This window comes from Camelina sativa, chromosome 20 (genome assembly GCF_030686135.1).
Source record: "Camelina sativa cultivar CO46 ecotype springtype chromosome 20, ASM3068613v1".
Lineage (NCBI taxonomy): Eukaryota > Viridiplantae > Streptophyta > Magnoliopsida > Brassicales > Brassicaceae > Camelina > Camelina sativa.
In genome coordinates, this window is record NC_141899.1 from 10,438,605 (window position 1) to 10,453,055 (window position 14,451).

Genomic DNA, 14,451 nt, shown 5'->3' on the forward strand with positions numbered 1-14,451 from the left:
CGAAATAGGGTCGATAGTGTCGTCTGTATGATCAAAAAGGTTAAGATTGAAAATTATTTTACTGTCCAATGTTGTTTCTTACTGTTTGGGTCAAAAGACTCCAAAACCAACCTGACGACCATAGGGGGATCGATATACAAAACCGAACGAAACGTATCAGTGAAACTGTAGTTTTATTTCTTTCTACTCAGACGCCTGTGGCCTGACATGGCCTGTATTAATTACAGTTGTTATGTTGAACGTGAAACCTACAATTTTGTTAGAGAAGTGCATAAATTCGCATGTCGTTGCGCCTCCAAATCATATCGATGACTCTCTGTTTGAGATGTAGACAAATAAAAATAAGGTCAAGATTAACTATAACATCCTTTCGAATAGAATTTTTTTTTCTTCTTTCGATTAAAGGATATCTTAAGCCAAGTTCAACTGGTTTAATAGAGTTGGCTTTGTAATGGCATTTGAAATTCTATTTTTCACATTGTTTGTTCCTTTTTGGCTTTGTCTTGTGTAACTAAAATATGTAATAAAATTTCGTTTTCTTTAATTTATGTGAAGGGTGATTATTTGGTTGGATGAAAAAGATTATTACAGGAAGCTTTAGGAGCCTAAAAGGAAACGGATGCATAGTTGGATATGTTAGCCATAGATATATGGGAAAATTGGAAATAAAGGAGGTTTCGATTACAGTGATCAGATGATGATAATTCTGACTCACATATGTCTCTCTAAACTATATCCAACTATAACCTCCTTTATATCCAACTATGTCTCTCTCCATATACATATGTTTATTTCCAAAGTATACAGAGACAAAGGCTAACGACGTAGTTCTAACTCACAACAGCCACTTGCCAATTTGATTTGAACCAATGCATATTGTTGAATATAAAAAGATGATGATAATTACGAATAATGATGAATATAAATCCATAGGCGAGAGAACAAATTATTGGGCCTAAAATTCATTATGGGCCTAGATCAAGCGCATCCACCGCCACCGGAGCTCGTTTGACGCAAAGTACCGTTATATAACGACGCAGTTCTGACGCACAACAGCCACTTGCCAATTTTTTCCTTTTTGTCAAACTGCCAGCTGTCTTTCCAACCGTTATAATTCTATGAAAACGACGCAGTTTTATCGCACACGCTCCTAAATTGCCATCACAGCTGTCATCTCAATTTCTTTCTTTTATGTACCGTTACGACGCAGTTTTTAGCAATCAGATGTGTCTATGTATACACAGAGATAAAAGCACGGCCTAAACACTTTTCTGAGATTCTCAACCAAATTAGGGTTTCTGGCGAAACGATGATTAAAGGTTTGAATTTTTTCCCCAATTTTCGATTCTGCCGTTTTATTTCTCTGATTAGGGTTTTATAGTCATCTTCTTTCTTTTACTGCCGCACCACTGTTTGATTCTTCACGGATTTTATCAATCTAAGGCTTCGGAAATTTCAGATAAAGATTGTTCTTTTTTCAAGTAGATATTGTTCTTTCTTTCATATTTGGTTTCTGAATTTAAGAATAACTGGGTTTTATTTGTCTCTTTTGTGATTAGGGTTTCATCCACAAGATCATCATTCAAGAGTTCCGCTTGGGAAAGTTCTTCGAAGAGGTACTTATGATTATAAAGTTCTTTTTTTTAATTGCTTACATTATCTCTAAAGCTTGTCTTTTTTTTTCGCGTACCTACAAGTCAGATTCTTTCCTGTTTCGTCCTTCAAATTTTTCTTTTGTTTTCTAAGTTTTCCGATTCAGTTTTTGATTTTTTTTCTCTCAGATTCTTAATTATGTCTTGGATTTAAATAAACTGAATCATACTGGTTTGTGTTTTTCTTGAGTTTTGCAGAATTGTTTCTTGTTTTTTTCATCTGGTTACATTAGGGATTTGTTTGTTTTGTCTGCCTTTTCGTTTCATCTGGTCTAGTTTGTGGTTAATTATGTTCGACGGCTTCAACTTTTCTTTTGGGTTACATTAGGGATTTGTTTGTTTTGTCTGTCTTCTCGTTTCATCTGGTCTAGTTTGTGGTTAATTATGTTGACATCTTCAATTTTTCTTTTGTTTTCCAAGTTTTCCCGGTTCAGTATTTTGTTTTTCCTATTTTCAGATCCAAGATTATGTCTTGGAGTTAAGTTGAATCATACGAGTTTGTTTTTTTTCTTGAGTTTCACATTCTTGTTTTTCATCTGGTTGTGTTTGTTTCTTTTCATGTGGTTTTTGTTTGTATTGTATGTGTTTTCGGTTTATGATCACAACGGGTGTTCACCAACACATTAATGAGGTAATTTAAATTACCTCTCTAACTGTCCCTTGTTGCCTATACAAATGCCTCGGCTCAGTCTTATCTTAATCATAAGATGAGTTTTTGAATGAGAAAAAGATTGGTGGTGTTGCCTAAACGATTTGTCCCTTGTTGCCTATATCAAATGCCTTGGCTCAGTCTTATGTTAATCATAAGATGAGATTATAAATGAGAAACGGATTGATGGTGTCGTTCATGAATGAATGAGGTAATTTAAATTACCTCTCTAACTGTCCCTTGTTGCCAATACAAATGCCTCGGCTCAGTCTTGTTTGAATCACAAGATGAGTTTGTAAATGAGAAATGGATTGATGGTGTTGCCTAAAAAATTTGTCCCTTGTTGCCAATACAAATGCCTCGGCTCAGTCTTGTTTTAATCACAAGATGAGTTTTTAAATGAGAAATGGATTGATGGTGTTGCCTAAAGAATTTGTCCCTTGTTGCCAATACAAATGCCTCGGCTCAGTCTTGTTTTAATCACAAGATGAGTTTTTAAATGAGAAATGGATTGATGGTGTTGCCTATATCAAATGCCTCGGCTCAGTCTTATGTTAATCATAAGATGAGTTTGTAAATGAGAAAAAGATTGATGGTGTGGTTCATGAATGAATGAGGTAATTTAAATTACCTCTCTAACTGTCCCTTGTTGCCTATACAAATGCCTCGGCTCAGTCTTGTTTTAATCACAAGATGAGTTTGTAAATGAGAAATGGATTGATGGTGTTGCCTAAAGAATTTGTCCCTTGTTGCCAATACAAATGCCTCGGCTCAGTCTTGTTTTAATCACAAGATGAGTTTTTAAATGAGAAATGGATTGATGGTGTTGCCTAAACGATTTGTCCCTTGTTGCCTATATCAAATGCCTCGGCTCAGTCTTATCTTAATCATAAGATGAGTTTGTAAATGAGAAAAAGATTGGTGGTGTTGCCTAAACGATTTGTCCCTTGTTGCCTATATCAAATGCCTCGGCTCAGTCTTATGTTAATCATAAGATGAGTTTGTAAATGAGAAAAAGATTGATGGTGTGGTTCATGAATGAATGAGGTAATTTAAATTACCTCTCTAACTGTCCCTTGTTGCCTATACAAATGCCTCGGCTCAGTCTTGTTTTAATCACAAGATGAGTTTGTAAATGAGAAATGGATTGATGGTGTTGCCTAAAGAATTTGTCCCTTGTTGCCAATACAAATGCCTCGGCTCAGTCTTGTTTTAATCACAAGATGAGTTTTTAAATGAGAAATGGATTGATGGTGTTGCCTAAACGATTTGTCCCTTGTTGCCTATATCAAATGCCTCGGCTCAGTCTTATCTTAATCATAAGATGAGTTTGTAAATGAGAAAAAGATTGATGGTGTGGTTCATGAATGAATGAGGTAATTTAAATTACCTCTCTAACTGTCCCTTGTTGCCTATACAAATGCCTCGGCTCAGTCTTGTTTTAATCACAAGATGAGTTTGTAAATGAGAAATGGATTGATGGTGTTGCCTAAAGAATTTGTCCCTTGTTGCCAATACAAATGCCTCGGCTCAGTCTTGTTTTAATCACAAGATGAGTTTTTAAATGAGAAATGGATTGATGGTGTTGCCTAAAGAATTTGTCCCTTGTTGCCAATACAAATGCCTTGGCTCAGTCTTGTTTTAATCACAAGATGAGTTTTTAAATGAGAAATGGATTGATGGTGTTGCCAATATCAAATGCCTCGGCTCAGTCTTATGTTAATCATAAGATGAGTTTGTAAATGAGAAAAAGATTGATGGTGTGGTTCATGAATGAACGAGGTAATTTAAATTACCTCTCTAACTGTCCCTTGTTGCCTATACAAATGCCTCGGCTCAGTCTTATGTTAATCATAAGATGAGTTTGTAAATGAGAAAAAGATTGATGGTGTGGTTCATGAATGAATGAGGTAATTTAAATTACCTCTCTAACTGTCCCTTGTTGCCTATACACATGCCTCGGCTCAGTCTTATGTTAATCATAAGATGAGTTTGTATATGAGAAAAAGATTGATGGTGTGGTTCATGAATGAATGAGGTAATTTAAATTACCTCTCTAACTGTCCCTTGTTGCCTATACAAATGCCTCGGCTCAGTCTTGTTTTAATCACAAGATGAGTTTGTAAATGAGAAATGGATTGATGGTGTTGCCTAAAGAATTTGTCCCTTGTTGCCAATACAAATGCCTCGGCTCAGTCTTGTTTTAATCACAAGATGAGTTTTTAAATGAGAAATGGATTGATGGTGTTGCCTATATCAAATGCCTCGGCTCAGTCGTATGTTAATCATAAGATGAGTTTGTAAATGAGAAAAAGATTGATGGTGTGGTTCATGAATGAATGAGGTAATTTAAATTACCTCTCTAACTGTCCCTTGTTGCCTATACAAATGCCTCGGCTCAGTCTTGTTTAAATCACAAGATGAGTTTGTAAATGAGAAATGGATTGATGGTGTTGCCTAAAGAATTTGTCCCTTGTTGCCAATACAAATGCCTCGGCTCAGTCTTGTTTTAATCACAAGATGAGTTTTTAAATGAGAAATGGATTGATGGTGTTGCCTATATCAAATGCCTCGGCTTAGTCTTATGTTAATCATAAGATGAGTTTGTAAATGAGAAAAAGATTGATGGTGTGGTTCATGAATGAATGAGGTAATTTAAATTACCTCTCTAACTGTCCCTTGTTGCCTATACAAATGCCTCGGCTCAGTCTTGTTTAAATCACAAGATGAGTTTGTAAATGAGAAATGGATTGATGGTGTTGCCTAAAGAATTTGTACCTTGTTGCCAATACAAATGCCTCGACTCAGTCTTGTTTTAATCACAAGATGAGTTTTTAAATGAGAAATGGATTGATGGTGTTGCCTAAACGATTTGTCCCTTGTTGCCTATATCAGATGCCTCGGCTCAGTCTTATCTTAATCATAAGATGAGTTTGTAAATGAGAAAAAGATTGATGGTGTGATTCATGAATGAATGAGGTAATTTAAATTACCTCTCTAACTGTCCCTTGTTGCCTATACAAATGCCTCGGCTCAGTCTTGTTTAAATCACAAGATGAGTTTGTAAATGAGAAATGGATTGATGGTGTTGCCTAAAGAATTTGTCCCTTGTTGCCAATACAAATACCTCGGCTCAGTCTTGTTTTAATAACAAGATGAGTTTTTAAATGAGAAATGGATTGATGGTGTTGCCTAAACGATTTGTCCCTTGTTGCCTATATCAAATGCCTCGGCTCAGTCTTATCTTAATCATAAGATGAGTTTATAAATGAGAAAAAGATTGTTGGTGTGGTTCATGAATGAATGAGGTAATTTAAATTACCTCTCTAACTGTCCCTTGTTGCCTATACAAATGCCTCGGCTCAGTCTTGTTTTAATCACAAGATGAGTTTGTAAATGAGAAATGGATTGATGGTGTTGCCTAAAGAATTTGTCCCTTGTTGCCAATACAAATGCCTCGGCTCAGTCTTGTTTTAATCACAAGATGAGTTTTTAAATGAGAAATGGATTGATGGTGTTGCCTAAAGAATTTGTCCCTTGTTGCCAATACAAATGCCTCGGCTCAGTCTTGTTTTAATCACAAGATGAGTTTTTAAATGAGAAATGGATTGATGGTGTTGCCTATATCAAATGCCTCGGCTCAGTCTTATGTTAATCATAAGATGAGTTTGTAAATGAGAAAAAGATTGATGGTGTGGTTCATGAATGAATGAGGTAATTTAAATTACCTCTCTAACTGTCCCTTGTTGCCTATACAAATGCCTCGGCTCAGTCTTATGTTAATCATAAGATGAGTTTGTAAATGAGAAAAAGATTGATGGTGTGGTTCATGAATGAATGAGGTAATTTAAATTACCTCTCTAACTGTCCCTTGTTGCCTATACACATGCCTCGGCTCAGTCTTATGTTAATCATAAGATGAGTTTGTATATGAGAAAAAGATTGATGGTGTGGTTCATGAATGAATGAGGTAATTTAAATTACCTCTCTAACTGTCCCTTGTTGCCTATACAAATGCCTCGGCTCAGTCTTGTTTTAATCACAAGATGAGTTTGTAAATGAGAAATGGATTGATGGTGTTGCCTAAAGAATTTGTCCCTTGTTGCCAATACAAATGCCTCGGCTCAGTCTTGTTTTAATCACAAGATGAGTTTTTAAATGAGAAATGGATTGATGGTGTTGCCTAAACGATTTGTCCCTTGTTGCCTATATCAAATGCCTCGGCTCAGTCTTATCTTAATCATAAGATGAGTTTGTAAATGAGAAAAAGATTGGTGGTGTTGCCTAAACGATTTGTCCCTTGTTGCCTATATCAAATGCCTCGGCTCAGTCTTATGTTAATCATAAGATGAGTTTGTAAATGAGAAAAAGATTGATGGTGTGGTTCATGAATGAATGAGGTAATTTAAATTACCTCTCTAACTGTCCCTTGTTGCCTATACAAATGCCTCGGCTCAGTCTTGTTTTAATCACAAGATGAGTTTGTAAATGAGAAATGGATTGATGGTGTTGCCTAAAGAATTTGTCCCTTGTTGCCAATACAAATGCCTCGGCTCAGTCTTGTTTTAATCACAAGATGAGTTTTTAAATGAGAAATGGATTGATGGTGTTGCCTATATCAAATGCCTCGGCTCAGTCTTATGTTAATTATAAGATGAGTTTGTAAATGAGAAAAAGATTGATGGTGTGGTTCATGAATGAATGAGGTAATTTAAATTACCTCTCTAACTGTCCCTTGTTGCCTATACAAATGCCTCGGCTCAGTCTTGTTTAAATCACAAGATGAGTTTGTAAATGAGAAATGGATTGATGGTGTTGCCTAAAGAATTTGTACCTTGTTGCCAATACAAATGCCTCGGCTCAGTCTTGTTTTAATCACAAGATGAGTTTTTAAATGAGAAATGGATTGATGGTGTTGCCTAAAGAATTTGGCCCTTGTTGCCAATACAAATGCCTTGGCTCAGTCTTGTTTTAATCACAAGATGAGTTTTTAAATGAGAAATGGATTGATGGTGTTGCCAATATCAAATGCCTCGGCTCAGTCTTATGTTAATCATAAGATGAGTTTGTAAATGAGAAAAAGATTGATGGTGTGGTTCATGAATGAATGAGGTAATTTAAATTACTTCTCTAACTGTCCCTTGTTGCCTATACAAATGCCTCGGCTCAGTCTTGTTTAAATCACAAGATGAGTTTGTAAATGAGAAATGGATTGATGGTGTTGCCTAAAGAATTTGTACCTTGTTGCCAATACAAATGCCTCGGCTCAGTCTTGTTTTAATCACAAGATGAGTTTTTAAATGAGAAATGGATTGATGGTGTTGCCTAAACGATTTGTCCCTTGTTGCCTATATCAGATGCCTCGGCTCAGTCTTATCTTAATCATAAGATGAGTTTGTAAATGAGAAAAAGATTGTTGGTGTGGTTCATGAATGAATGAGGTAATTTAAATTACCTCTCTAACTGTCCCTTGTTGCCTATACAAATGCCTCGGCTCAGTCTTGTTTTAATCACAAGATGAGTTTGTAAATGAGAAATGGATTGATGGTGTTGCCTAAAGAATTTGTCCCTTGTTGCCTATACAAATGCCTCGGCTCAGTCTTGTTTTAATCACAAGATGAGTTTTTAAATGAGAAATGGATTGATGGTGTTGCCTATATCAAATGCCTCGGCTCAGTCTTATGTTAATCATAAGATGAGTTTGTAAATGAGAAAAATATTGATGGTGTGGTTCATGAATGAATGAGGTAATTTAAATTACCTCTCTAACTGTCCCTTGTTGCCTATACAAATGCCTCGGCTCAGTCTTGTTTAAATCACAAGATGAGTTTGTAAATGAGAAATGGATTGATGGTGTTGCCTAAAGAATTTGTACCTTGTTGCCAATACAAATGCCTCGGCTCAGTCTTGTTTTAATCACAAGATGAGTTTTTAAAAGAGAAATGGATTGATGGTGTTGCCTAAACGATTTGTCCCTTGTTGCCTATATCAGATGCCTCGGCTCAGTCTTATCTTAATCATAAGATGAGTTTGTAAATGAGAAAAAGATTGATGGTGTGATTCATGAATGAATGAGGTAATTTAAATTACCTCTCTAACTGTCCCTTGTTGCCTATACAAATGCCTCGGCTCGGTCTTGTTTAAATCACAAGATGAGTTTGTAAATGAGAAATGGATTGATGGTGTTGCCTAAAGAATTTGTCCCTTGTTGCCAATACAAATGCCTCGGCTCAGTCTTGTTTTAATCACAAGATGAGTTTGTAAATGAGAAATGGATTGATGGTGTTGCCTAAATGACCTTGTTGCCTATACAAATGCTTCGGTTCAGTCTTGTTTTAATCACAAGATGAGTTTGTAAATGAGAAATGGATTGATGGTGTTGCCTAAAGAATTTGTCCCTTGTTGCCAATACAAATGCCTCGGCTCAGTCTTGTTTTAATCACAAGATGAGTTTTTAAATGAGAAATGGATTGATGGTGTTGCCTAAACGATTTGTCCCTTGTTGCCTATATCAAATGCCTCGGCTCAGTCTTATCTTAATCATAAGATGAGTTTGTAAATGAGAAAAAGATTGGTGGTGTTGCCTAAACGATTTGTCCCTTGTTGCCTATATCAAATGCCTCGGCTCAGTCTTATGTTAATCATAAGATGAGTTTGTAAATGAGAAAAAGATTGATGGTGTGGTTCATGAATGAATGAGGTAATTTAAATTACCTCTCTAACTGTCCCTTGTTGCCTATACAAATGCCTCGGCTCAGACTTGTTTTAATCACAAGATGAGTTTGTAAATGAGAAATGGATTGATGGTGTTGCCTAAAGAATTTGTCCCTTGTTGCCAATACAAATGCCTCGGCTCAGTCTTGTTTTAATCACAAGATGAGTTTGTAAATGAGAAATGGATTGATGGTGTTGCCTAAATGACCTTGTTGCCTATACAAATGCTTCGGTTCAGTCTTGTTTTAATCACAAGATGAGTTTGTAAATGAGAAATGGATTGATGGTGTTGCCTAAAGAATTTGTCCCTTGTTGCCAATACAAATGCCTCGGCTCAGTCTTGTTTTAATCACAAGATGAGTTTTTAAATGAGAAATGGATTGATGGTGTTGCCTAAACGATTTGTCCCTTGTTGCCTATATCAAATGCCTCGGCTCAGTCTTATCTTAATCATAAGATGAGTTTGTAAATGAGAAAAAGATTGGTGGTGTTGCCTAAACGATTTGTCCCTTGTTGCCTATATCAAATGCCTCGGCTCAGTCTTATGTTAATCATAAGATGAGTTTGTAAATGAGAAAAAGATTGATGGTGTGATTCATGAATGAATGAGGTAATTTAAATTACCTCTCTAACTGTCCCTTGTTGCCTATACAAATGCCTCGGCTCGGTCTTGTTTAAATCACAAGATGAGTTTGTAAATGAGAAATGGATTGATGGTGTTGCCTAAAGAATTTGTCCCTTGTTGCCAATACAAATGCCTCGGCTCAGTCTTGTTTTAATCACAAGATGAGTTTTTAAATGAGAAATGGATTGATGGTGTTGCCTAAACGATTTGTCCCTTGTTGCCTATATCAAATGCCTCGGCTCAGTCTTATCTTAATCATAAGATGAGTTTATAAATGAGAAAAAGATTGATGGTGTGGTTCATGAATGAATGAGGTAATTTAAATTACCTCTCTAACTGTCCCTTGTTGCCTATACAAATGCCTCGGCTCAGTCTTGTTTTAATCACAAGATGAGTTTGTAAATGAGAAATGGATTGATGGTGTTGCCTAAAGAATTTGTCCCTTGTTGCCAATACAAATGCCTCGGCTCAGTCTTGTTTTAATCACAAGATGAGTTTTTAAATGAGAAATGGATTGATGGTGTTGCCTAAAGAATTTGTCCCTTGTTGCCAATACAAATGCCTCGGCTCAGTCTTGTTTTAATCACAAGATGAGTTTTTAAATGAGAAATGGATTGATGGTGTTGCCTATATCAAATGCCTCGGCTCAGTCTTATGTTAATCATAAGATGAGTTTGTAAATGAGAAAAAGATTGATGGTGTGGTTCATGAATGAATGAGGTAATTTAAATTACCTCTCTAACTGTCCCTTGTTGCCTATACAAATGCCTCGGCTCAGTCTTATGTTAATCATAAGATGAGTTTGTAAATGAGAAAAAGATTGATGGTGTGGTTCATGAATGAATGAGGTAATTTAAATTACCTCTCTAACTGTCCCTTGTTGCCTATACACATGCCTCGGCTCAGTCTTATGTTAATCATAAGATGAGTTTGTATATGAGAAAAAGATTGATGGTGTGGTTCATGAATGAATGAGGTAATTTAAATTACCTCTCTAACTGTCCCTTGTTGCCTATACAAATGCCTCGGCTCAGTCTTGTTTTAATCACAAGATGAGTTTGTAAATGAGAAATGGATTGATGGTGTTGCCTAAAGAATTTGTCCCTTGTTGCCAATACAAATGCCTCGGCTCAGTCTTGTTTTAATCACAAGATGAGTTTTTAAATGAGAAATGGATTGATGGTGTTGCCTAAACGATTTGTCCCTTGTTGCCTATATCAAATGCCTCGGCTCAGTCTTATCTTAATCATAAGATGAGTTTGTAAATGAGAAAAAGATTGGTGGTGTTGCCTAAACGATTTGTCCCTTGTTGCCTATATCAAATGCCTCGGCTCAGTCTTATGTTAATCATAAGATGAGTTTGTAAATGAGAAAAAGATTGATGGTGTGGTTCATGAATGAATGAGGTAATTTAAATTACCTCTCTAACTGTCCCTTGTTGCCTATACAAATGCCTCGGCTCAGACTTGTTTTAATCACAAGATGAGTTTGTAAATGAGAAATGGATTGATGGTGTTGCCTAAAGAATTTGTCCCTTGTTGCCAATACAAATGCCTCGGCTCAGTCTTGTTTTAATCACAAGATGAGTTTGTAAATGAGAAATGGATTGATGGTGTTGCCTAAATGACCTTGTTGCCTATACAAATGCTTCGGTTCAGTCTTGTTTTAATCACAAGATGAGTTTGTAAATGAGAAATGGATTGATGGTGTTGCCTAAACGCTCTTGTTGCCTATACAAATGCCTCGGCTCAGTCTTATGTTAATCATAAGATGAGTTTACAAATGAGAAACGATTTGTCCCTTGTTGCCTATATCAAATGCTTCGGCTCAGTCTTATGTTAATCATAAGATGAGTTTACAGATGTTAATCATAAGATGAGTTTTTAAATGAGAAATGGATTGATGGTGTTGCCTAAACGATTTGTCCCTTGTTGCCTATATCAAATGCCTCGGCTCAGTCTTATGTTAATCATAAGATGAGTTTACAGATGAGTTTACAGATGTTAATCATAAGATGAGTTTACAAATGAGAAACGATTTGTGCCTTGTTGCCTATATCAAATGCCTCGGCTCAGTCTTATGTTAATCATAAGATGAGTTTACAGATGAGAAACGGATTGATGGTGTGGTTCATGAATGAATGAGGTAATTTAAATTACCTCTCTAACTGTCCCTTTTTGCCTATACAAATGCCTCGGCTCAGTCTTGTGTTAATCACAAGATGAGTTTGTAAATGAGAAACAGATTGATGGTGTGGTTCATGAATGAATGAGGTAATATAAATTACCTCTCTAACTGTCCCTTGTTGCCTCTACAAATGCCTCGGCTCAGTCTTATGTTAATTATATGATGAGTTTGCAAGTTAGAAACAGATTGTGTTGCCTATACTTCAAATGCCTCGGCTCAATCTTATGTTATTCATAAGATGAGTTTGTAAGTCAAAAACGGGTTTTGTTGCCTATATATCAAATGCCTCGGCTCAGTCTTATGTTATTCATAAGATGAGTTTGTAAATCATAAACGGATTGATGGTGGTGCTCGAATGAATGACTGTCCTGTGTTGCCTTTACAACAAATGCCTCGGCTCAGTCTTATGTTAATCATAAGATGAGTTTACAAATCAGAAACAAATTGATGGTGGTGCATGAATGAATGACTGTCTTGTGTTGCCTTTACAACAAATGTCTCGGCTCAGTCTTATGTTAATCATAAGATGAGTTTAGAAATCAGAAACAACAGGATGGTGGTGCATGAATGATTGGCTGTCTCGTGTTGCCTATACAACAAATGCCTCGGCTCAGTCTTATGTTAATCATAAGATGAGTTTATAAATTAGTAACGGATTGATGGTGGTGCTGGAATGAATGATTGTCCCGTGCTGATTGTACAACAAATGCCTCGGCTCAGTCTTATGTTAATCATAAGATGAGTTTATAAATCAGAAACAAATTGATGGTGGTGCATGACTGTCCCGTGTTGCCTTTACAACAAATGCCTCGGCTCAGTCTTATGTTAATCATAAGATGAGTTTATAAATCAGAAACAACTGGATGGTGGTGCATGAATGATTGGCTGTCTCGTGTTGCCTATACAACAAATGCCTCGGCTCAGTCTTATGTTAATCATAAGATGAGTTTATAAATTAGAAACGGATTGATGGTGGTACTCGAATGAATGATTGTCTCGTGCTGGTTGTACAACAAATGCCTCGGCTCAGTCTTATGTTAATCATAAGATGAGTTTATAAATCAGAAACAAATTGATGGTGGTGCATGAATGAATGACTGTCCCGTGTTGCCTTTACAACAAATGCCTCGGCTCAGTCTTATGTCATAAGATGAGTTTATAAATCACAAATGAATTGATGGTGGTGCATAAATGAATGACTGTCCCGTGTTGCCTATACAAATGCCTCGGCTAAGTCGGATACAAGTAGTAAGGTGAGTTATATGGTAGTGGATGAATGATTTGGAATTTGGTTATGGTTGGTAATGGATTATTTCCATGTTGTCCATAGAAATGGATTGTAGAATACTAAAGTAAGTTTTATCCCAAATTATATGATCATGTTCACAACTATCTTTGTTTCTAATGACTGTTATTTACATTTGCAGGTTTTAAAGCGATTGATTTCTTGGAGCAAAGAAGGTGAGGCTGTTTTTGTTTCTGCTCCATGTTTTATTAATATACTCGAGTGAATAGTTAGCTACTTATTTCCTGTCATAGTGAAGTTGCTGATTTTCTCGTTTTTTTTTGTGTAACTCTTACCAGTCGCTTTTTAGGTTAAGAGTGACTCTAGGAAGAATCTATTACTTATGTGTGGGTGTAAAGTGGCAGATGGAAATGGTGTTATGCTGGTAGGATTCCTCCCAAAATTTTCTAGTTACATATCAGAACTTATCTCGGAGGAGAGAGTTGTTATTCTCTTCCATTTGTATGATATGAATGGTCTTTTCTTTCTGCAAGGTTACTGGTGTTAGAGTCAACACTTGATGGGGTTTGCTGATGGCCAGTATCTCTGGAGACATTGGTGAAGAAACCCTCTCACTGGTTATTTTAGCTACTCTTAAATGTTGTGCTAGTGATTCTTCTGACTCAGCCATATCTTTCCTGGTTATTATTTTGGAACTCAGCCATATGTTCGTCACAGTATGAGAGCAATCCTAGTTGACAAATGCAAATTATGTATGATGTCCTCTTTGTTTTACAGATATTTCACAGGTTACACAAAAAACAGAGGTTAAGACCTTCAATTTGTTAAAGGGAAGACAAATATTGGTCATGTAGTTGATGATGTGATCAAAGTTGTTACTGTAGCGGTATGTTTCCATCTAAAAGTCTATTAGGGATCTGGCAGTAAAAATCTTTAACTTGCTTTAGAAATGCTAATACTCGGCTATTGCTGCAGGTTACAATTGTCGTAGAGTCATAGTGGCAGTGCCTGACGGTCTTCCATTGGCTATCACATTAACGTATGTATTTCCTATCTTGGCTATATCAGACTCTTCCACTACTTTCTTGTGGTAGTTTCATAGTAGAGAGTTAACTTCTCTTTGCTGATTATATTTGCTTGTCTTCTATTTTGTTTTGTTTCAGCCTTGCCTATTCAATGAGGAAAATGATTGCAGATGAGGCTTTGGTATGCTTATTTTACCTTCTCACTATGTTACTTGTATGATGGGAGGGAACAATATATGATTCTTTTAGCAGTTCTTTTATACAGGTGCGGAGGCTATCTGCTTGCTTGTGAGGCAATGGGTCCTGCCACCACTATTTGCGGCGATAAAACTGGACCACTAACTTTGAATCAG

The 14,451-nt window shown here is 36.3% G+C and overlaps 1 long non-coding RNA gene across 1 annotated transcript; it reads left to right on the forward strand.

Annotated features, from left to right (window-relative positions):
* Window positions 1-13,820: 13,820 nt before the first annotated feature.
* On the forward strand, window positions 13,821-14,276 carry LOC147918676 (uncharacterized). The gene is made up of 3 exons (XR_015593772.1): window positions 13,821-13,959; window positions 14,049-14,112; window positions 14,237-14,276. It is a non-coding gene; the product is annotated as an uncharacterized LOC147918676 (long non-coding RNA).
* The last annotated feature ends 175 nt before the right edge of the window (window positions 14,277-14,451 follow it).